Raw genomic sequence first — 24,954 nt, 5'->3', positions numbered from 1 at the left:
TTATTTTTGATATGTTCCTAGAGAAAAATTATGTTGAAAGATGTTAGTAGCAAAGATGCGGATTGGATCCGTGATCTGAGGATTATCCTCATTGCTGCACAGAAGAATTATGTCCTTGATGCACCGCTAGGTGACAGACCTATTGCAGGAGCAGATGCAGACGTTATGAACGTTTGGCTAGCTCAATATGATGACTACTTGATAGTTTAGTGCACCATGCTTAACGGCTTAGAATCGGGACTTCAAAGACATTTTGAACGTCATGGACCATATGAGATGTTCCAGGAGTTGAAGTTAATATTTCAAGCAAATACCCGAGTTGAGAGATATGGAGTCTCCAACAAGTTCTATAGCTAAAAGATGGAGGAGAATAGCTCAAGTAGTGAGCATGTGCTCAGATTGTCTGGGTACTACAATCGCTTGAATCAAGTCGGAGTTAATCTTCCAGATAAAATAGTGATTGACAGAATTCTCTAGTCACCATCACCAAGTTAGTAGAACTTCGTGATGAACTATAGTATGCAAGGGATGACGAAAGTAATTCCCGAGCTCTTCGTGATGCTGAAATCGACGAAGGTAGAAATCAAGAAAAACATCAAGTGTTGATGGTTAACAAGACCACTAGTTTCAAGAAAAGGGCAAATGGATAGAAGGGGAACTTCAAGAAGAACGACAAGCAAGTTGCTGCTCAAGTGAAGAAGCCTAAGTCTGGACCTAAGCCTGAGACTAAGTGCTTCTACTGCAAAGGGACTGGTCACTGGAAGCAGAACTGCCCCAAGTATTTGGTGGATAAGAAGGATGGCAAAGTGAACAAAGGTATATTGGATATACATGTTATTGATGTGTACTTACTAGTGTTTATAGCAACCCCTCAGTATTTGATACTGGTTCAGTTGCTAAAGAGTAGTAACTCGAAACGGGAGTTGCATGAACATAAACTAGTTAAGGATGAAGTGACGATGTGTATTGGAAGTGGTTCCAAGATTGATATGATCATCATCGCACACTCCCTATACTTTCGGGATTACTGTTGAAACTAAATAAGTGTTATTTGGTGTTTGCGTTGAGCATGAATATGATTTGATCATGTTTATTGCAATACGACTATTCATTTAAGTTAGAGAACAATTGTTGTTCTGTTTACATGAATAAAAACCTTCTATGGTCATACACACCAACGAAAATGGTTTGTTGGATCTCGATCGTAGTGATACACATATTCATAATATTGAAGCCAAAAGATGCAAAGTTAATAATGATAGTGCAACTTATTTGTGGCACTGCCGTTTAGGTCATATTGGTGTAAAGCACATGAAGAAACTCCATACTGATGGGATTTTGGAATCACTTGATTATGAATCACTTGATGCTTGCGAACCGTGCCTCATGGGCAAGATGACTAAAACGCCGTTCTCCGGAACAATGGAGCGAGCAACTGACTTATTGGAAATAATACATACTGATGTATGCGATCCGATGAGTGTTGAGGCTCGCGGCGGGTATCGTTATTTTCTGACCTTCACAGATGATTTGAGCAGATATGGGTATATCTACTTGATGAAACATAAGTCTGAAACATTTGAAAAGTTCAAAGAATTTCAGAATGAAGTGGAAAATCATTGTGACAAGAAAATAAGGTTTCTACGATCTGATCGTGGAGACAAATATTTGAGTTACGGGTTTGGTCTTGAACTAAAACAATGTGGAATAGTTTCACAAATTCGTGCCACCTGGAACACCACAACATAATGGTGTGTCCGAACATCATAACCGTACTTTATTGGATATAGTGCAATCTATGATGTTTCTTACCAATTTACCACTATAGTTTTGGGGTTATGCATTAGAGACAGCTGCATTCACGTTAAATAGGGCACCATATAAATCCGTTAAGACGACACCGTATGAACTATGGTTTGGCAAGAAACCTAAGTTGTCATTTCTTAAAGTTTGGGGTTGCGATGCTTATGTGAAAAAGTTTCATCCTGATAATCTCAAACCCAAATCGGAGAAATATCTCTTCATAGGATACCCAAAGGAGACAGTTGGGTACACCTTCTATCACAGATCCGAAGGCAAGACATTCGTTGCTAAGTATGGATCCTTTCTAGAGAAGGAGTTTCTCTCGAAAGAAGTGAGTGGGAGGAAAGTAGAACTTGATGAGGTAATTGTACCTGCTCCCTTATTGGAAAGTAGTTCATCGCAGAAACCAGTTTCTGTGACGCTTATACCAATTAGTGAGGAAGTTAATGATGATGATCATGGAACTTCAGATCAAGTCATTACTGAACCTCGTAGGTCAAGCAGAGTAAGATCCGCACCAGAGTGGTACGGTAATCCTGTTTTGGAGGTTATGCTACTAGAACATGACGAACCTACGAACTATGAAGAAGCGATGGTGAGCCCAGATTCCGCAAAATGGCTTGAGGCCATGAAATCTGAGATGAGATCCATGTATGAGAACAAAGTATGGAATTTGATTGACTTGCCCAATGATCGGTGAGCCATTGAGATCAAATGGATCTTCAAGAGGAAGACGGACGCTGATAGTAGTGTTACTATCTACAAAGCTAGAATTGTCGCAAAAGGTTTTCGACAAGTTTAAAGTGTTGACTACGATGAGAGTTTCTCACTCGTATCTATGCTTAAGTCTGTCCGAATCATGTTAGCAATTGCCGCATTTTATGAAATCTGGCAAATGGATAAACAAAACTGCATTCCTTAATGGATTTATTAAAGAAGAGTTGTATATGATGCAACCAGAAGGTTTTGTCAATCCTAAAGGTGCTAACAAAATATGCAAGCTCCAGCGATCCATCTATGGACTGGTACAAGTATCTCGGAGTTGGAATATACGCTTTGATAAGTTGATCAAAGGATATAGTTTTATACAGACTTGCGGTGAAGCCTGTACTTACAAGAAAGTGAGTGGGAGCACTACAACATTTCTGATAAGTATATGTGAATGACATATTGTTGATCGGAAATAATGTAGAATTATTCTACAAAGCATAAAGGAGTGTTTGAAAGGAGTTTTTCAAAGAAAGACCTCGGTAAAGCTGATTACATATTGAGCATCAAGATCTATAGAGATAGATCAAAATGCTTGATAAGTTTTTTCAATGAGTACATACCTTGACAAGATTTTGAAGTAGTTCAAAATGGAACAGTGAAAGAAAGAGTTCTTACCTGTATTACAAGGTGTGAAATTGAGTAAGACTCAAAGCCCGACCACGGCAGAAGATAGAAAGAGAATGAAAGTCATTCCCTATGCCTCGGCCATAGGTTCTATAAAGTATGCCATGCTGTGTACCAGATCTATTGTATACCCTACACTGATTTTGGCAAGGGAGTACAATAGTGATCTAGGAGTAGATCACTGGACAGCGGTCAAAATTATCCTTAGTGGAATAAGGATATGTTTCTCGATTATGGAAGTGACAAAAGGTTCGTCGTAAAGGGTTACGTCGATGCAAGTTTTGACACTAATCTAGATGACTCTAAGTCTCGGTCTAGATACATATTGAAAGTGGGAGCAATTAGCTAGAGTAGCTCCGTGCAGAGCATTGTAGACATAGAAATTTGCAAAATACTTACGGATCTGAATGTGACAGACCCGTTGACTAAAATTATCTCACAAGCAAAACATGATCACACCTTAGTACTCTTTGGTTGTTAATCACATAGCGATGTGAACTAGATTATTGACTCTAGTAAACCCTTTGGGTATTGGTCACATGACGATGTGAACTATGGGTGTTAATCACATGGTGATGTGAATTATTAGTGTTAAATCACATGGCGATGTGAACTAGATTATTGATTCTAGTGCAAGTGGGAGACTGAAGGAAATATGCCCTAGAGGCAATAATAAAGTTATTATTTATTTCCTTATATCATGATAAATGTTTATTATTCATGCTAGAATTGTATTAACCGGAAACATGATACATGTGTGAATACATAGACAAACAAAGTGTCACTAGTATGCCTCTACTTGACTAGCTCGTTGATCAAAGATGGTTATGTTTCCTAGCCATAGACATGAGTTGTCATTTGATTAACGGGATCACATCATTAGGAGAATGATGTGATTGACTTGACCCATTCCGTTAGCTTAGCACTCGATCGTTTAGTATGTTGCTATTGCTTTCTTCATGACTTATACATGTTCCTATGACTATGAGATTATGCAACTCCCGTTTACCGGAGGAACACTTTGTGTGCTACCAAACGTCACAACGTAACTGGGTGATTATAAAGGTGCTCTACAGGTGTCTCCAAAGGTACTTGTTGGGTTGGCGTATTTCGAGATTAGGATTTGTCACTCCGATTGTCGGAGAGGTATCTCTGGGCCCACTCAGTAATACACATCACTATAAGCCTTGCAAGCATTGTAACTAATGAGTTTGTTGCGGGATGATGTATTACGGAACGAGTAAAGAGACTTGCCGGTAACGAGATTGAACTAGGTATCGAGATACCGACGATCGAATCTCGGGCAAGTAACATACCGATGACAAAGGGAACAACGTATGTTGTTATGCGGTCTGACCGATAAAGATCTTCGTAGAATATGTGGGAACCAATATGAGCATCCAGGTTCCGCTATTGGTTATTGACCGGAGAGGTGTCTCGGTCATGTCTACATAGTTCTCGAACCCGTAGGGTCCGCACGCTTAACGTTACGATGATAGTTATATTATGAGTTTATATGTTTTGATGTACCGAAGGTTGTTCGGAGTCCCGGATGTGATCACGGACATGACGAGGAGTCTCGAAATGGTCGAGACATAAAGATTGATATATTGGATGCCTATGTTTGGACATCGGAAGTGTTCCGGGTGAAATCGGGATTTTTCCGGAGTACCGGGAGGTTACCGGAACCCCCCGGTAACTTAATGGGCCTTAGTGGGCCTAGGTGGAAGAGAGGAGAGGAGGCCAGGGCAGGGCCGCGCGCCCCTCCCCCCCCAGTCTGAATAGGACAAGGAGAGGGGGGCGGCGCCCCCCCTTCCTTCCTCCCCTCCACCTTTTCCCCCTTCCTCTCCTAGTCCAACATGGAAAAGGGGGGAGTCCTACTCCCGGTAGGAGTAGGACTCCTCCTAGCGCGCCTCTCCTCCCTTGGCCGGCGGCCTCCCCCTTGCTCCTTTATATACGGGGGCAGGGGGCACCTCTCTACACACAATTGATCAACGATCTTTTAGCCGTGTGCGGTGCCCCCCTCCACCATATTACACCTCGAAAATATCATAGCGGTGCTTAGGCGAAGCCCTGCGTCGGTAGAACATCATCATCGTCACCACGCCGTCGTGCTAACGAAACTCTCCCTCAACACTCGGCTGGATCGGAGTTCGAGGGACGTCATCGAGCTGAACGTGTGCTGAACTCGGAGGTGCCGTGCGTTCGGAACTTGATCGGTCGGATCATGAAGACGTACGACTACATCAACCGCGTTGTGTTAACGCTTCCGCTTTCGGTCTACGAGGGTACATGGACAACACTCTCCCCTCTCGTTGCTATGCATCACCATGATCTTGCGTGTGCGTAGGAATTTTTTTGAAATTACTACGTTCCCTAACATATCTTTGGAATAGGCCGCGACAAGCTGGGCGTGGGCGGCCGCGTCTGGGCTCTGGCAGGCTCCGTCGTGGCAAGGTATGCCGCGTGGGAACGGATGGCTGCTCGAACTCTCTCGGTGATTGCTAGCTCTTTGGCCGTGGGTTGCCGACCGTTGTCAGAGAAGCTTCGTTCGATTTGTGCGGTGACCGCCACGAGCTGGGCATGGACGGCCTCGACATGGTAGTGGGCGTCCTCCATCAGGGCTAAGGCCGCCGCTACGGAACGGACAGCTGCTGTGCCGCTCTCGCCAGTTGCTATCCCCGAGGCAGATGCTGTTGCCGCCTCCTGAGAAGCAACAGTGGTCGTTTGGGCTGCCTTGGCCGCTCGGACGTATACTGTGGTCGTCCTCACGAAGCTTGTTAGCATGCGCCTGGCGGCTATGGCCGCGCTCTCGCCAGAGTGGGCCGCCGAAGTTGCCCTCACGACGTGGGTCCACGTCCCCATCTTTCACCGGCGATGAATGAACAGCGAAATAATATTTAGGGAGTGAGCTAGTGTGCTTGACACGCCGGCTGTGGACTGTAGCCGACGCACCTTCTCGCGTAAGCCATAGGCGTACTATACACCGACGGTGCTCCAAGATATTTTGTGCTGCATCTCACACGGTTGGTGATAATAAACTGTGTGCGATCTACTTGATTTATCGTCTTGATTTGAATTACGTAATGGGGTCACGGCTACAAAGGATGGTGTTTGAATTGTTAGAACTTTTATCTGCAGTGAACATGCAACTATAGGTGTGTCGTCAAAAAATTGGAATTTCAGGGTTCGCTTGGACGTTTTTATATACTAACTTGGTTTTGTAGGCATTTCAGGTGCATAATTCTAATTTCAACTACATGCACATGCTTAAGTGCATATAAACGGGTTAAAAAATCAAATATGTGTCCTTGGTTGCATGCTTAGGTCCCATGCAAGAAATGGGAATGAATGTCACACACCCTGCCACCGTCACTCGGCCGCAAACATTGAGATACCTGGTTTTTAAATACTAGTAAATCCAAAACTCGTTTGAAATTCATGAAACTTGGCATGCTATCATGGAGCGGCATCAACATGTCGTGGTAAAAAAATTGTCCCATTTGGGGCAGGTTTGGGTATAAGCTTCTCACAAACCAGAGCTTCCCACAACAAGCGTGATGGTTTCAGTAGGGAACGTGCCACCTTTGGGGACGAAACGATATCCGTTGCCTCTTATTGCTTTCAAAAAATTTCGAGTGTCAACATAGAACAACAGGACTGTTGTGTTCAATTTTGGAATTTTTCGGGGTTCGTTTGGACATTTTTATACATTAACTGGGTTTTCCAGGCATTTTATGCGCATAATTCAAATTTGAACTACATGCACATTCTCCAGTGCATATAAACTAGTTGAAAAATCAAATATGTGTCCTTGGTTGCATGCTTAGGTCCCATGCAAGAAATGGAAATGAATTTCAAACACCCTGCTGATACGTCTCCAACTCTTTTTCTCACGCTTTTCCTCTTGTTTGGGACTCTAAGCTGCATGATTTGGATGAAACTAACCCCGGACTGACGCATTTTTCAGCAGAACTACCATGGTGTTGTTTTTGTGCAGAAATGAAAGTTCTGGGAATGGAACGAAACTTTGCGAGGATTTTTTATATCAATAATAAGAATTTCTGGAGCCAAGACCCACCAGAGAGGGGCCCCTAGGTTGGCACAATCCAGCAGGGCGCGCCCCCTCTCCTGGCGCGCCCAGGTGGGTTGTACCCACCTGGTGGCCCCGCTGATAACCCCCCTGATACTATAAAATCACATATTTCCAAAAAAAAATCAAGGAGAAAGAATTATCGCGATCCACGAGACGGAGCCGCCGCCAAGCCCTGTTCTTCCTCGGGAGGGCAGATCTGGAGTCCGTTTGGGGCTCCGGAGAGGGGGATCTTCGTTCTTCGTCATCACCAACCAATCTCCATTGCCAATTCCATGATGCTCCCCACCGGGAGTGAGTAATTCCTTCGCAGGATCGCTGGTCGGTGAGGAGTTGGATGAGATTCATCATGTAATCGAGTTAGTTTTGTTAGGGCCCGATCCCTAGTATCCACTATGTTCTTAGATTGATGTTGCTATGACTTTGCTATGCTTAATTCTTGTCACTTTGGGCCCGGGTGCCATGAACTCAGATCTGAACCGTTTATGAATTCATCATTATATCCATGTTTCGGATCCGATCTTGCAAGTTATAGTCACCTACTACGGTTATGATCCGACAACCCCGGAGCGACAACAACCGGGCCCACTCTCGGTGATGACCGTAGTTTGAGGAGTTCATGTATTCACTATGTGTTAATGCTTTGTTCCGGTTCTCTATTAAAAGGAGGCCTTAATATCCCTTTGTTTCCAATATGGACCCCGCTGCCACGGGAGGATAGGACAAAATATGTCACGCAAGTTCTTTTAATAAAGCACGTATGACTTTTTACGAAATACATGCCTACATTATATCGATGAACTGGAGCCAGTGTTGTATCGCCCTAGGTTATAACTGTCTCATGCTGAATATCATCCAACATGTGTCGAATCTATAAATTTGGGTTGAATACTCTACCCTCGAAAAATGTTGCTATCCCCTATACTTGTGGGTTATCAAGACCTTTTTCTGGCGCCGTTGCCGGGGAGCATAGCTATATTTGTTGAGTCACTTGGGATTATTATCATATTATCACTATGAAGAATTTGAAGGATCCTAAACCAAAGATATTTCCCTCAAGTACGAGGGGAGGTAAGAAACTGCCATCCAGTCCTGCTTTAGATTCACCTTCTGTTATGAGTAAACTTGCAACACCACCACATGCTATGAATTCCAATATGTCGCAAGTTATTGATGATGCTACGTCTACTATGAATGATGCTAGTACCTTGCTTGATAATGATGATGTCCCACTTGGTGAATTTCTTGATGAACAAATTCCTAGAGTTATACAACATGATGTTGTTGAATCTGATGATGAGCTTGATACTGAAACTCCCGAAACACCTTCTAGAACTAGCCTTCCTAGATATGAATTGCCTAAGGTACCGGAAGGTTATGTTATGAGTGAAGAAGCAACTAGAGATATTCTTGCTTGCAATGATAGAGATGATCTAGCGAAATTACTATGCAAGTATAAAGAAAAATATCTGAATGCTAGAATGAAATGTGATCCTAAGTTTGCTACTTCACCTATCTGTATTGTTGATAAGGATTATGAATTCTGTGTTGACCCAGAGTTAATTACTTTGGTTGAATCTGATCCTTTCCATGGTTATGAAACTGAAACTGTTGTGGCACATCTTACAAAGTTGAATGATATAGCCACCCTTTTTAATCATGATGAAAAGACTCACTATTACTTTATTCTCAAATTATTTCCTTTCTCATTAAAGGGCAATGCTAAAGCTTGGTACAATACTCTTGCTCCTGGTTGTGTGAGTAGTCCCCAGGATATGATTTATTACTTCTCTGAAAAATATTTTCCTGCTCATATGAAACAAGCTGCCTTATAGGAAATATTTAACTTTGCGCAAACTAAAGAAGAGAGTCTCCCACAAGCTTGGGGGAGGCTTTGCAAATTACTTAATGCTTTGCCTGATCATCCTCTTAAGAAAAATTAAATACTTGATATCTTCTATAATGGACTAACCGATGCTTCTATGGACTTCCTAGATAGTTGTGCTGGTTGTGTTTTCAGGGAACGAACTATTGCTCAAGCCGAAGAATTACTGAATAACATATTAAAAATTATGATGATTGGACTCTTCCCGAACCACCGCCTAAACCCACTCCAAAGAATAGGGGTATATTTTCTTCAAAAAAATGAATAGGGGTATATTATATGTCAGTCCTGAAGATATGCAAGAGGCAAAGAAATCTATGAAGGAAAAAGGTATTAAAGCCGAGGATGTTAAAAATTTACCTCCTATTGAAGAAATACATGGGCTTAATACACCACCACTACCTAAGGTGGTAGAGGTAAATTCATTTATGAAGTTCAATGAAAATTATAATCCTCACAATATGCATCCTAGTCAATGCCTTTATCAGTTTGAAAACTATATTAGAAAACAAGATCACTTCAATGCAAATGTTATGAAACAATTGAAATATAATTCTGATATGATTGCTCGCTTGAGTGACTTGTTATTTAGAATATCAAATGATGTTAGAGGTGTTGGAAAACATGCTTCTATGGTACAAACCCAGTTAGAACAAGTTGCTAAATCACAAAGAGAATTACTTGATGAAATGAATCATAATATGCATGACTTTGTTGTTAGAGTTGCAACTAGAGGAGGTAAAATGACTCAGGAACTACTTTATCCTGAGGGACACCCAAAAAGAATTGAACAAGACTCACAAAGAAGTAACACTAGTGCACCTAGTCCTTCTAGAAAGAAAAAGAAAAATGATAGGACTTTGCATACTTCTAGTGAACCTGAAATAGAAAAACCTCCTGATAATGATAATGATAATGAAACTTCTATCTCAGATGCTGAAACTCAATCTGGTAATGAACACTCACCTAGTGATAATGAAAAAGATAATGATGAGGTTCATGAAGACACTCAAACAAATAATGAAAAAGAACCAGACAATGATGTTGAGATAGAACCACCTATTGATCTCGATAACCCACAACCTAAGAATAAAAGGTATGATAAAAGACACTTTGTTGCTAGAAAACACAGTAAAGAAAGAGAACCGTGGGTTCAAAAACCTATGCCTTTTCCACCCAAATCAACTAAAAAGAATGATGATAAAGAATTTGAACGCTTTGCTGAAATGCTGAGGCCAGTCTTTTTGCGTACTCGCTTGACTGACATCTTGGAAATGCCTCCCTATGCAAAGTATATGAAAGACATCATCACAAATAAGAGGAAAATAGCGGAAGCTGAAATCTCCACTATGCTTGCTAATTATACTTTTAAATATGGAGTACCTAAAAAACTTGGAGATCCGGAATACTAACTATACGTTGCTCTGTTAAAAAGAATTATGTGAAAACTGCTTTGTGTGATTTAGGAGCTGGTGTTAGTGTTATGCCTTTCTCTTTATATAAAAGACTTGACTTGAATAAACTCAAACCTACTGAAATATCTTTGCAAATGGCTGACAAATCAACTGCCATACCTATCGGTATCTGTGAGGATGTGCCGTTGTTGTTGCTAATGTTATACTTGAGAGGCCCGAGGACGACAATATGTCGATTATCCTTGGCAGACCCTTCTTGAATACTACAGGGGCTGTTATTGATTGCAATAAAAGCAAGGTCACTTTTCATATCAATGGTAATGAGCATACGGTGCACTTTCTGAAGAAACAATTCCAAGTGAATGGTATAAATGTTATTGAAAAATCTCTGTCAATCACTATTGGAAGTTTTCAAATACCTCTACCTACTGTCAAAAAGAAATATGAAATGCTTATTGTTGGGGAAATGCAAATCCCCATTGAGGCAACTTAGTGATTTACGGAAGTTCTTCGGTTTCATGCTAATCGAAAGTGGTTCTTAATAAGACATGATCAACCTTATTAATGGATCATTTTTGAGCGGTGTGAAGTTGATGAATTTAGTAAGCACTACCTTCTGTCCCTACTTTTTATTCTCTGTTTTTATAGTTTAAATAAAATAAAATGCCATGTTTTGTATGTTTTCTGAATTTTCCGTGCAATAAAAAAATGACCCAAAAATAGAAGTTCCTAGAATGCCCTGAAAATTTTATATGATTTTTTCTTGAATATTTAAGAATTTTTGGTGCAAAAATTACCAGAGGGAGGTGCACCAGGTGGGCACGACCCACCTGAGCGCGCCACAGCTCCCAGGCGTGCCCTGGTGGGTTGTGGTCCCCACGTGGGCCCCCTCACTTATCTCTTTAGCCCACATCATCACTCACCTCCAGAAAAAAAATCCCCATTGCTCTCTCTCCCATGTTCTTGAGCTCAAACCCGTGGATTTCGATCTCTTTGCTCGAAGCTCCATTTCTAAAACTGTTTCGGGGGATTGTTGCTTGGTATGTGACTCCACCATTTGTCCAATTACTTTTTGTTTTAGTGGTTTATACTTTGAATAAATAGCTACTCTTGGTACTGCTGTAGATGTTCTTGCATGTTCAATTCTTAGTGTTCTAAGTAGTTTGAATGCTTGCTATAGCCTCTATGTATCCCTATGATTAGTTGCTATTTGTTTTGTGAAGTTTTGTTGGAAAAAATTGTGAACTAAAAATTCAGATTTTTGTTCATAGGAAAAATTGTACGTGGACATGAATATCTTCAGGAAATTTGGCTCTAAGAAGAACTCCAAGGGTGTTATTGGGGAGTCTTCTGATAATGATCTCCACCCTCGGAGGTTGGCAGAGGTACGGTCGTGTGAATGGCCGCACATCCCGTTCCTGCAAGAAGCTGGAATTCATGAGGAGTTCATGCAATTCATTGCCAATGCCAGTCTCACCGACTTCATCGCAGATGAGTGTTACCAGCACCAAATCCTCACAAATGTCTTTGTTCAAAGCTTTACATTCTTGCCTAGAAATAATCCCCCTAAAGTGAGCTTTGACTTATATGCTGAAAATCACTAGATACCACTTACTGAATCTTGTGACATATGCATGATCTCGTCTGATGGGAGCTTGGCTGAGCCTAGGCCGGCTGAGTTTGAGAATTTATGTCGCACTTTGACAGTGGGTGATGAGAGGAAAGTGTCAGCCATCACTGCCGGTGGCTTGCATTTTCCTGTTGTTCGTTACTTTGCACTTTTTTATTACCACATGCTTGCTTGCTAGGGAGAAGGTGGGTGCACTTATTTCACTAGACCTTGCTGTTTTACGTCGTGCAATAGAGGGCGACAACACTTATTTCTTGGGAGCTATTGTGGCCCGTCGCCTCCATCTTAATAAATCTCAAGGGAAAATACATGGTGGGATTTTTGCTACTCGTTTGGAGGCTCACTTCGAGGTGGCGATACGCCCCCATGATGTCCCTCTCACCATAGTTTACCTAGACCGTGCAGCCATGGATCACCATCACTTTCTTGCACATGACCATTCTGATATTGCCATTCCTTATAACTTGGTTTATAGCGTTGACACTTGTGATGTTATCCCCTTGCCTGCACATGCTTTGTTTGATTTTGTTGCCAGGGGCGGATACCGGATTATGCCTGCAAACCTCCTCACATACTGGGACGCTCAGGCTGCTGCTGAGGCTGCACACGCACCTCCGCAGTGGGATGAATGGATGCCCACTCCTCAGGATCCCTACTACCCTCCAGGCTACTGATCGATTACCAACTTAGGCCAAAAGCCTAAGCTTGGGGGAGTACGTGTTTCTCACCGACATTATATTCATGTTGACATATTATTCTATCTGTCGGTGCTCACACTTTTTCATTGTATCATCCATGCTTAGATCCATTTTCTTGATTTCTTCTTGTGTGTTTGATAAACTAAAAACAACAAAAATTAGTTGTAGTAATTTGCTTTGTATGCATGCTAGTAGTGGTACTAAAAGAAAATCCAAAAATATTTCCTTATTCTTCTTTTGCTTGTTGGGAGCTTCCCCGTGTAAATAGTTTTTCTCGTTTTTGCTTTTCCCTTCTTATTTGCTTGTTGAAGAAAACTAAAAACTCCAAAAATATTTCTATGTGTTTCTCTGAATTTCTTCTCTTTTTTATTCGAGTTGTACCGAGGAGAAGACCATGATGAAAATGTTGAGTGGCTCCCATATGAATAACTGTTGAACTAATAAAGAGCCCATTTTACCTTGTCTTCTCCTGTTGAATAAAATGTTTCGCAGATTCCAGCTTAGTCCATGGCACTCTTGCACTATTATTATTATTTTCATATCATTCGGTCGTGCAAGTGAAAGGCAATAATGATGACATTCGATGAACTGGTCGTGGCAAAGAGAAACTGGTATGAACTCGACTTGTTTTGTTTGTGTAAATATGTTTAACCTAGTATCCAGGCTTCAGCCCATTATGATTAAACATGTTTGCAATGACAATTAGAGACTATAGTTTCTCATGCCATGCATAAGTAGCTGGGAGTTTATAATGATTTATCTTGGATATCAACATAGTATTAAAATGATTGTGATGTAGTACGATGATATGGTATCCTCCTCTGAATGTTCGAGTGGCTTGACTTGGTACATGTTCATGCATGTAGTTGAATCAAAACCAACATAGCCTCTATAATGTTTATGTTCATGGTGTTCATATCCTACTCATGCTAGTGTCCAATGTTACTTACGCATAATGCCTGGTCATGATCGTTGTAGCCCTCTAGCTGGCCGCTTCCCAATCTTAATTGCTAGCCTTCACCTGTACTAAGTGGGAATTCTGCTTGTACATCAAAAACCTTGAACCCAGAGTTATTCCAGATGAGTCCACCATACCTACCTATATGCGGTATTACCCTGCCGTCCTAAGTAAATTTGCATGTGCCACCTGTAAAAACTTCTAAAAATTATCAGTTTTGTGTGCCTGGATCGTTCATGGAACGACAGGAGGTGGTCGATATCTTCCGTGCTAAGCGAGTTATCCTCAGGTCGAGTGTTTATTCACTCACCATTGCACAAGGAAATGGGCGGTAATAGGGATGCCCAGTCCCAAACTGCAAACATGAAAAAGAGTTCATCTCTTGAATAATCAAACAAAAAGTCCCAATGGAGTCAAAACCTTCACTTTCCGCTTGGGAACCGCCACTAGCGTGCTTAACATGGAAGATGTTGATAACTAATGGTCATGAAGTGAATAAGAAGGGTGCATGTCTCAAAATATCATTTATCTCTGTTTTGAAAATTGAGCTCTGGCACCTCTACAAATCTCTGCTTCCCTCGCGAAGGCACTATCTGTTTACTTTTATGTTGTGTCACCACCTTCTAAAAACAAGCGCCAGAAACTGAGTAGAGCACAGTTGTCATGATTTATGCATTGTGTGTAGCTAATGTTGGATGCATCATGACTGGATCTTTTCTACCATGAATTACAATGTTTAGTCGCTGCTTGAACTTTGGAGGTGCTCTGCATTTATGTTTTGCGGTCTCAGAAAGGGCTAGCGAGATACCACTATTGTCATATTATATCAGGTTGTTTTGACAACATGTTGTTGTTTGAGATATATTATTATTGCTCGCTAGCTGATTATGTCATTGATATGAGTCATTATAATCTTTAAGAGTTATTGTTGACATGGTTAGTTATAATGTTGGCTGAAAACCTGGGTGTTGTTTAAGCTTGTTTATGCAAACAAGAGCAAAAGAGTTCGTAAAAGTTTTTCTTTCTCACTTTCAGTTTATCAACTGAATTTCTTGAGGACAAGCAAAGGTTTAAGCTTGGGGGAGTTGATACGTCTCCAACGTATCTACTTTTTCTCATGCTTTTCCTCTTGTTTTGGACTCTAATTTGCATGATTTGGAAGAAACTGACCTCGGATTGACGCTGTTTTCAGCAGAACTACCATGGTGTTGTTTTTGTGCAGAAATGAAAGTTCTCAGAATGGAATGAAACTTCGCGAGGATTTTTTATACCAATAATAAGAATTTCTGGAGCCAAGACCCACCAGAGAGAGGCCCCTGGTTGGGCACAACCCACCAGGGCGCGCCCCCCTCTCCTGGCGCGCCCAGGTGGGTTGTACCCACCTGGTGGCCCCACTGATGACCCCCCTGATACTATAAAATCACATTATTCCAGAAAAAAATCATGCAGAAAGAATTATCGCGATCCACGAGACGGAGCCGCCGCCAAGCCCTGTTCTTCCTCGGGAGGGCAGATCTGGAGTCCGTTTGGGGCTCCGGAGAGGGTGATCTTCGTTCTTCGTCATCGCCAACCCTACTCCATCGCCAATTCCATGATGCTCCCCACTACGAGTGAGTAATTCCTTCGTAGGCTCGCTGGTCGGTGAGGAGATGGATGAGATTCATCATGTAATCGAGTTAGTTTTGTTAGGGCCTGATCCCTAGTATCCATTATGTTCTTAGATATATGTTGCTATGACTTTGCTATGCTTAATGCTTGTCACTTTTGGCCCGGGTGCCATGAACTTAGATCTGAACCGTTTATGAATTCATCATTATATCCATGTTTTAGATCCGATCTTGCAAGTTATAGTCACCTACTACGGTTATGATCCGACAACCCCGGAGTGACAACAACCAGGCCCACTCTCGGTGATGACCTTAGTTTGAGGAGTTCATGTATTCACTATGTTTTAATGCTTTGTTCCGGTTCTCTATTAAAAGGAGGCCTTAATATCCCTTAGTTTCCAATATGGACCCCGCTGCCACGGGTGGGTAGGACAAAAGATGTCATGCAAGTTCTTTTAATAAAGCATGTATGACTATTTACGGAATACATGCCAACATTATATCGATGAACTAGAGCTAGTGCCGTATCGCCCTAGGTTATAACTGTCACATGATGAATATCATCCAACAAGTCACCGATCCAATGCCTACGAATTTATCCTTATTGATCTTGCTGCGTTACTATTGTTATCATCACTGTTATACTTGCTACAAATTACAGCTAGCATTGTTACTTTTACCGTTACTGCTGTCACTACTATCAAAACTATCAAACTACTTTGATACTAATCACTTTGATGCAGATAATTAATCTCTAGGTGTGGTTGAATTGACAACTCAGCTGCTAATACCTTAAAATATTCTTTGGCTCCCCTTGTGTCGAATCTATAAATTTGGGTTGAATACTCTACCCTCGAAAACTGTTGCGATCCCCTATACTTGTGGGTTAGCAAGGGAACGAACTATTGCTCAAGCTGAAGAATTATTGACTAATATATTGAAAAATTAAGATGATTGGACTATTCCTGAACCACCGCCTAAACCCACTCCGAAGAAGAGGGGTATATTATATCTCAGCCCTGAAGATATGCAAGTGGTAAAGAAATCTATGAAGGAAAAAGGTATTAAAGCTGAGGATGTTAAAATTTTACCTCCTATTGAAGAAATACATGGGCTTAATACACCACCAATGCCTAAGGTGGTAGAGGTTAATTCTCTTATGAAGTTCAATGAAAACGGTAATCCTCACAATATGCAACTAGTCAATGCCTTAATGAGTTTGAAAACTATATTAGAAAACAAGATCACTTCAATGCCAATGTTATGAAACAATTGAAATATAATTCTGATATGATTGCTCGCTCGAGTGACTTGTTATTTAGAATATCAAATGATGTTAGAGGTGTTGGAAAACATGCTTCTATGGTTCAAACTCAATTGGAACAAGTTGCTAAATCACAAATGGAATTACTTGATGAAATGAATCATAATATGCATGACTTTGCTGTTAGAGTTGCAACTAGAGGAGGTAAAATGACTGAGGAACCACTTTATCCTGAGGGACACCCTCAAAGAATTGAACAAGATTCACAAAGAGCTAACACTGATGCACCTAGTCCTTCTAAAAAGAAAAAGAAAAAGAAAAATGATAGGACTTTGCACACTTCTAGTGAACCTGAAATAGAAAAACCTCCTGATAATGAAAATGAAACTTCTACCTCTGATGCTGAAACTCAATCTGGTAATGAACACTCACCTAGTGATAATGAAAAAATAATGATGAGGTTCATGAAGACACTCAACCAAACAATGATAGAGAACGAGATAATGATGTTGAGATAGAACCACCTGTTGATCTTGATAACCCACAACTTAAGAATAAAAGGTATGATAAAAGAGACTTTGTTGCTAGAAAACACGGTAAAGAAAGAGAACCGTGGGTTCAAAAACCTATGCCTTTTCCACCCAAGTCAACTAAAAAGAAAGATGATGAAGAATTTGAACGCTTTGCTGAAATGCTGAGGCCAGTCTTTTTGCGTACTCGCTTGACTGATATCTTGGAAATGCCTCCTTATGCAAAGTATATGAAAGACATCATCACAAATAAAAGAAAAATATCGGAAGCTGAAATCTCCACTATGCTTGCTAATTATACTTTCAAAGATGGAGTACCTAAAAAACTTAGAGATCCAGGAATACCAACTATACCTTGCTCCATCAAAAAGAATTATGTGAAAACTGCTTTGTGTGATTTAGGAGCTGGTGTTAGTGTTATGCCTTTCTCTTTATATAAAATACTTGACTTGAATAAACTCACCCCTACTGAAATATCTTTGCAAATGGATGACAAGTCAACCGCCATACCTATCGGTATCTGTGAGGATGTGCCCGTTGTTGTTGCTAATGTTACTATTTTTACTGACTTTGTTATAATTGAGATGCCCGAGGACGACAACATGGCAATTATCCTTGGTAGACCCTTCTTGAATACTGCAGGGGCTGTTATTAATTGCAACAAAAGCAAGGTCACTTTTCATATTAATGGTAATGAGCATACGGTGCACTTTCCGAAGAAACAATTCCAAGTGAATGGTATTAATGTTATTGAAAAATCTCCGACAATCAATATTGGAAGTTTTCAAATGGCTCTACCGAGTGTCAAAAAGAAATATGAAATGCTTATTGTTGGGGAAATGCATATCCCCATTGAGGTAACTTAGTGATTTACGAAAGTTCTTCGGTTTCATGCTAATCGAAAGTGGTTGTTAATAAGACCTGATCAACCTTATTAATGAATCATTTTTGAATGGTATGAAGTTGATGAATTTAGTAAGCACTACTTTCTGTCCCTACTTTTTATTCTCTGTTTTTATTAGTTAAATAAAATAAAGTGCCATGTTTTGTCTGTTTTCTGATTTTCCCGTGCAATAAAAAAATGACCCAAAAATAAAAGTTCTCAGAATGCCCTGAAAATTTTATATGATTTTTTCTGAATATTTAAGAATTTTTTGTGCAAATAATACCAGAGGGAGGTGCACCTGGTGGGCACAACCCACCTGACGCGCCAGGAGCCCCAGGTGCGCCCTGGTGGGTTGTGGTCCCCATGTGGGCCCCCTCACTTATGTCTTTAGCCCACATCATCACTCACCTCCAGAAAAAAATCCCCATTGCTCTCTCGCCCGTGTTCTTGAGCTCAAACCAGCGGATTTTGATCTCTTTGCTCGAAGCTCCGTTTCTGAAACTGTTTCAGGGGATTGTTGCTTGGTATGTGACTCCACCATTTGTCCAATTAGGTTTTGTTTTAATGGTTTATACTTTGAATAATTAGCTACTCTTGGTGCTGCTGTAGATGTGCTTGCATGTGGAATTCTTAGTGTTCTAAGTAGTTTGAATGCTTGCTATGGCCTCTATGTATCCTTATGAGTAGTTGCTATCAATTTTGTGAAGTTTTGTTGAGGAAATTTTGTGACCTTAAAATTCAGATTTTTGTTCATAGGAAAAATTGTACGCGGACATGAATATCTTCAGGAAGTTTGGCTCAAAGAAGAACTCCAAGGGTGTTATTGGGGAGTCTTCTGATAATGATCTCCACCCTTGGAGGTTGGCGGAGGTACGACCATGCGAATGGCCGCACATCCCGTTCCTACAAGAAGCTGGAATTCATGAGGAGTTCATGCAATTCATTGCCAATGCTGGTCTCACCGACTTCATCGCAGATGAGTGTGATCAGCACCAAATCCTCACGAACATCTTTGTTCAAAGCTTTACTTTCCTGCCTAGAAATTATCCTCCTAAAGTGAGCTTTGATTTATATGCTGAGAACCATCAGATACCGCTGACTGAATTTTGTGACATATGCATGATCCCGTCTGATGGGAACTTGGCTGAGACTAGGTCGGCCGAGTTTGAGGATTTTTGTCACACTTTGACAGTGGGTGATGAGAGAAGAGTGTCGGCCATCACTACCGGTGGCTTACATTTTCTTGTTGTTCGTTACTTTGCACTTTTTATTACCAAATGCTTGCTTGCTAGGGAGAAGGTGGGTGCACTTTGTTCACCAGACCTTGCTGTTTTACTCGTGCAATAGAGGGCGACAACACTTATAGCTTGGGAGCTATTGTGGCTCATCGCCTCCATCTTAATAAATCTCAAGGGAAAATACATGGTGGGATTTTTGCTACTTGTTTGGCGGCTCACTTCGAGGTTGAGATACGCCCTCATGATTACCCTCTGACTACGGTTTACCTAGGCCGTGCAGCCATGGATCACCATCATTTTCTTGCTCAAGATCGCCCTGATGTTGCCATTCCTTATAACCTGGTCTATAGCGTTGAAACTCGTGATGTTATCCCTTTGCCTGCACCTGCTTTGTTTGATTCTGTTGCCAGGGGCGGATATAGGATTATGGCTGCAGACATCATCACCTACTGGAACGCTCAGGCTGCTGCAGAGGCTCCACAGGCACCTCGGCAGTGGGATGAGTGGATACCCGCTCCTCAGGATCCCTACTACCCTCCAGGCTACTGATTGATTACCAACTTAGGCCAAAAGCCTAATCTTGGGGGAGTACGTGTTTCTCACCGACATTATATTCATGTTCAAATATCATTCTATTTGTCGGTGTTCACACTTTCTCATTGTATCATCCATGCTTAGATTTAATTTCTTGCTTTCTTCTTGTGTGTTTGAATTTTTTTAGAAAAACAAACCAAAAAATTAGTTGTAGTAATTTATTTTCTATGCATGCTTAGTAGTAGTATTAAAAAGAAAATCCAAAAAGATTTCCTCGTTCTTCTTTTGTTTGTTGGGAGCTTTCTAGCGTAAATAGTTTTTCTCGTTTTTTCTTTCTATTTGCTTGTTGAAGAAAACCAAAAACTCCAAAAATATTTCAGTGTGTTTCTCTTAATTTCTTTTCCTTTTATACGAGTTGTACCAAGGAGAAGACCACGATGAAAATGTTGAGTGGCTTTCATATGAATAACTGTTGAACTAATAAAGAGCACATTTTACCTTGTCTTCTCCTGTTGAATAAAATGTTTGCAGATTCCAGCTTAGTCCAGGGCACTCTTGCACTATTATTATTTTCATATCATCCGGTCGTGCAAGTGAAAGGCAATAATGACGACATTCGATGAACTGGCCATGGCAAAGAGAAACTGGTATGAACTCGACTTGTTCTGTTTGTGTAAATATGTTTAACCTAGTATCCAGGCTTCAACCCATTATGATTAAACATGTTTGCAATGACAATTAGAGATTATAGTTTCTCATGCCATGCATAAGTAGCTAGGAGTGAATAATGATTTATCTTGGATATCAACATAGTGTTAAGATGATTGTGATGTAGTATGATGATATGGTATCCTCCTCTGAATGTTCGAGTGGCTTGACTTGGTACATGTTCATGCATGTAGTTGAATCAAAACCAACATAGCCTCTATAATATTTATGTTCATGGTGTTCATATCCTACTCATGCTAGTGTCCAATGTTACTTATGCATAATGCATGGTTATGATCATTGTTGCTCTCTAGCCGGCCGCTTCTCAATCTTAATTGCTAGCCTTCGCCTGTACTAAGTGGGAATTGTACTTGTACATCAAAAACCTTGAATCCAAAGTTATTCCAGATGAGTCCACCATACCTACCTATATGCGGTATAACCCTGCCGTCCTAAGTAAATTTGCATGTGCCACCTCTAAAAACTTCTAAAAAAATTTATCCTTTTTGTGTGCCTGGATCATTCATGGAACGACAGGAGGTGGTCGATATCTTCCGTGCTTAGCGGGTTATCCTCAGTTCGAGTGTTTACTCACTCGCCATCGCACGAGGAAATGGGCGGTAATAGGGATGCCCAGTCCCAAACTGCAAACATGAAAAATAGTTCATCTCTGAAATAATCAAACAAAAACTCCCAATGGAGGCAAAACCTTTACTTTTACCGCTTGGGAACCGCCACTAGCGTGCTTAGCATGGAAGATGTTGATAACTGATGGTCGTGAAGTGAATGAGAAGGGTGCATGTCTCAAAATATCATTTATCTCTGTTTTAAAAACTGAGCTCTGGCACCTCTGCAAATCACTGCTTCCCTCTACGAAGGGACTTTCTATTTACTTTTATGTTGTGTCATCACCTTCTGAAAGCAAGCGCCAGAAACTGATTAGAGCACAGCTGTCATGATTTATGCATTGTGTGTAGCTAATGTTGGGTGCATCATGACTGGATCTTTTCTACCAGGAATTACAATGTTTAGTCGCTGCTTGAACTTTGGAGGTGCTCTGCATTTATGTTTTGCGGTCTCAGAAAGGGCTAGCGAGATACCACTATTGTCATATTATATCATGGTTGTTTTGACAACATGTTGCTTTTTGAGATATCCTATTATTGCTCGCTAGCTGATTATGTCATCCATATGAGTCACTATAATCTTTAAATGTTATTGTTGACATGGTTAGTTATAATGTTGGCTGAAAACCTAGGTGTTGTTTAAGCTTGTTTATGCAAACAAGAGCAAAAGAGTTCGTAAAAAGTTTTTCTTTGTCACTTTCAGTTTATCAACTGAATTGCTTGAGGACAAGCAAAGGTTTAAGCTTGGGGGAGTTGATACGTCTCCAACGTATCTACTTTTTCTCACGATTTTCCTCTTGTTTTGGACTCTAATTGGCATGATTTGGATGAAACTAACACCGGACTGACGCTATTTTCATCAGAACTACCATGGTGTTGTTTTTGTGCAGAAATGAAAGTTCTCGGAATGGAATGAAACTTTGCGAGGATTTTTTATCTGAATAATAAGAATTTCTAGAGCCAAGACCCACCAGAGAGGGGCCCCTGGTTGGGCACAACCCGCCAGGGCGAGCCCCCTCTCCTGACGAGCACAGGTGGGTTGTACCCACCTGGTGGCCCCGCTGATGACCCCCCTGATACTATAAAATGACATATTTCCAGGAAAAAATCAAGGAGAAAGAATTACCGCGATCCACGAGACGGAGCCGCCTCCAAGCCCTGTTCTTCCTCGGGAGGGCAGATCTGGAGTCCGTTCGGGGCTCCGGAGAGGGGGATCTTCGTTCTTCGTCATCACCAACCAATCTCCATCGCCAATTCCATGATGCTCCCCACCGTGAGTGAGTAATTCCTTCGTAGGCTCGCTGGTCGGTGAGGAGTTGGATGAGATTCATCATTTGATCGAGTTAGTTTTGTTAGGGCCCGATCCCTAGTATCCACTATGTTCTTAGATTGATGTTGCTATGACTTTGCTATGCTTAATGCTTGTCACTTTGGGCCCGGGTGCCATGAACTCAGATCTGAACCGTTTATGAATTCATCATTATATCCATGTTTCAGATCTGATCTTGCAAGTTATAGTCACCTAGTACAGTTATGATCCGACAACCCTGGAGTGACAACAACCGGGCCCACTCTCGGTGATGACCGTAGTTTGAGGAGTTCATGTATTCACTATGTGTTAATGCTTTTCCGGTTCTCTATTAAAAGGAGGCCTTAATATCCCTTAGTTTCCCATATGGACCCCGCTGCCACGGGAGGGTAGGACAAAAGATGTCATGCAAGTTCTTTTAATAAAGCACATATGACTTTTTACGGAATACATGCCTACATTATATCGATGAATTGGAGCTAGTGTCGTATCGCCCTAGGTTATAACTGTCTCATGATGAATATCATCCAACAAGTCACCGATCCAATGCCTACGAATTTATTTATATTGATCTTGCTGCGTTACTATTGCTATCATCACTGTTACACTTGCTACAAAAATACTGCTATCATTGTTCCTGTTACCATTGCTGTTGTCACTACTATCAAAACTATCAAACTACTTTGCTACTGATCACTTCGCTGCAAATAATTAATCTCCAGGTGTGGTTGAATTGACAACTCAGCTGCTAATACCTTCAAATATTCTTCGGCTCCCCTTGTGTCGAATCTATAAATTTCGGTTGAATACTCTACCCTCGAAAACTGTTGCGATCCCCTATACTTGGGGGTTATCACCTGCCACGGTCACTCGGCCGCAAACATTGAGATACATGGCTTTTAAATTCTAGTAAATCCAAAACACGTCTGAAATTCATGAAACTTGGCATGCTATCATGGAGCGGTATGAACATGCCGTGGTAAAAAAATTGTCCCATTTGGGGCGGGTTTGGGTATAAGCTTCTCACAAACCAGAGCTTCTCACAACAAGCGTGATGGTTTTGGTAGGGAAGGTGCCACCTTTGGGGATGAAATGATATCCGTTGCCTCTTATTGCTTTAAAAAAAATCGAGTGTCAACATAGAACAACAGGAGTGTTGTGTTCAATATTGGAATTTTTCGGGGTTCGTTTGGACATTTTTATACATTAACTGGGTTTTCCAGGCATTTTATGCGCATAATTCAAATTCGAACTACATGCGCATGCTCAAGTGCATATAAACTCATTGAAAAATCAAATATATGTCCTTGGTTGCATGCTTAGGTCCCATGCAATAAATGGGAATGAATTTCAAACACCCTGCCACCGTCACTCGGCCGCAAACATTGAGATACATGGCTTTTAAATTCTAGTAAATCCAAAACTCGTCTGAAATTCATGAAACTTGGCATGCTATCATGGAGCGGCATCAACTTGTCGTGGTAAATTTTTTATCCCATTTGGGTCAGGTTTGGGTATAAGCTTCTCACAACAAGCGTGATGGTTTCGGTAGGGAACGTGCCACCTTTGGGGACAAAACAATATCCATTGCCTCTTATTGCTTTCAAAAAAATTCGAGTGTCGACATAGAACAACAGGAGTGTTGTGTTCAATTTTGGAATTTTTCGGGGTTCGTTTGGACATTTTTATACATTAACTGAGTTTTCCAGGCATTTTATGCACATAATTCAAATTTGAACCACATGCACATGCTCCAGTGCATATAAATTGGTTGAAAAATCAAATATGTGTCCTTGGTTGCATGCTTAGGTCCCATGCAAGAAATGGGAATGAATTTCAAACACCCTACCACCATCACTCGGCCGCAAACATTGAGATACCTGGTTTTTATATTCTAGTAATCCAAAACTCGTATGAACTTCCTGAAACTTGGCATGCTATCATGGAGCGGCATCAACATGCTGTGGTAAAAATTTTGTCCCATTTGGGGCAGGTTTGGGTATAAGCTTCTCACAAACCAGAGCTTCTCACAAAAAGCGTGATGGTTTCGGTAGGGAACTTGCCACCTTTGGGGACAAAACGATATCCGTTGTCTCTTATTGCTTTCAAAAAAATTCGAGTGTCGACATAGAACAACAGGAGTGTTGTGTTCAATTTTGGAATTTTTCGGGGTTCGTTTGGACATTTTTATACATTAACTGACTTTTCCAGGCATTTTATGCACATAATTCAAATTTGAACCACATGCACATGCTCCAGTGCATATAAATTGGTTGAAAAATCAAATATGTGTCCTTGGTTGCATGCTTAGGTCCCATGCAAGAAATGGGAATGAATTTCAAACACCCTGCCACCATCACTCGGCCGCAAACATT

This window comes from Aegilops tauschii, chromosome 7, assembly GCF_002575655.3.
Source record: "Aegilops tauschii subsp. strangulata cultivar AL8/78 chromosome 7, Aet v6.0, whole genome shotgun sequence".
In the NCBI taxonomy this organism is placed as follows: Eukaryota; Viridiplantae; Streptophyta; class Magnoliopsida; order Poales; family Poaceae; genus Aegilops; species Aegilops tauschii.
The sequence above is the reverse complement of the archived record's forward strand: the minus strand, read 5'-3'. Positions refer to the sequence as shown.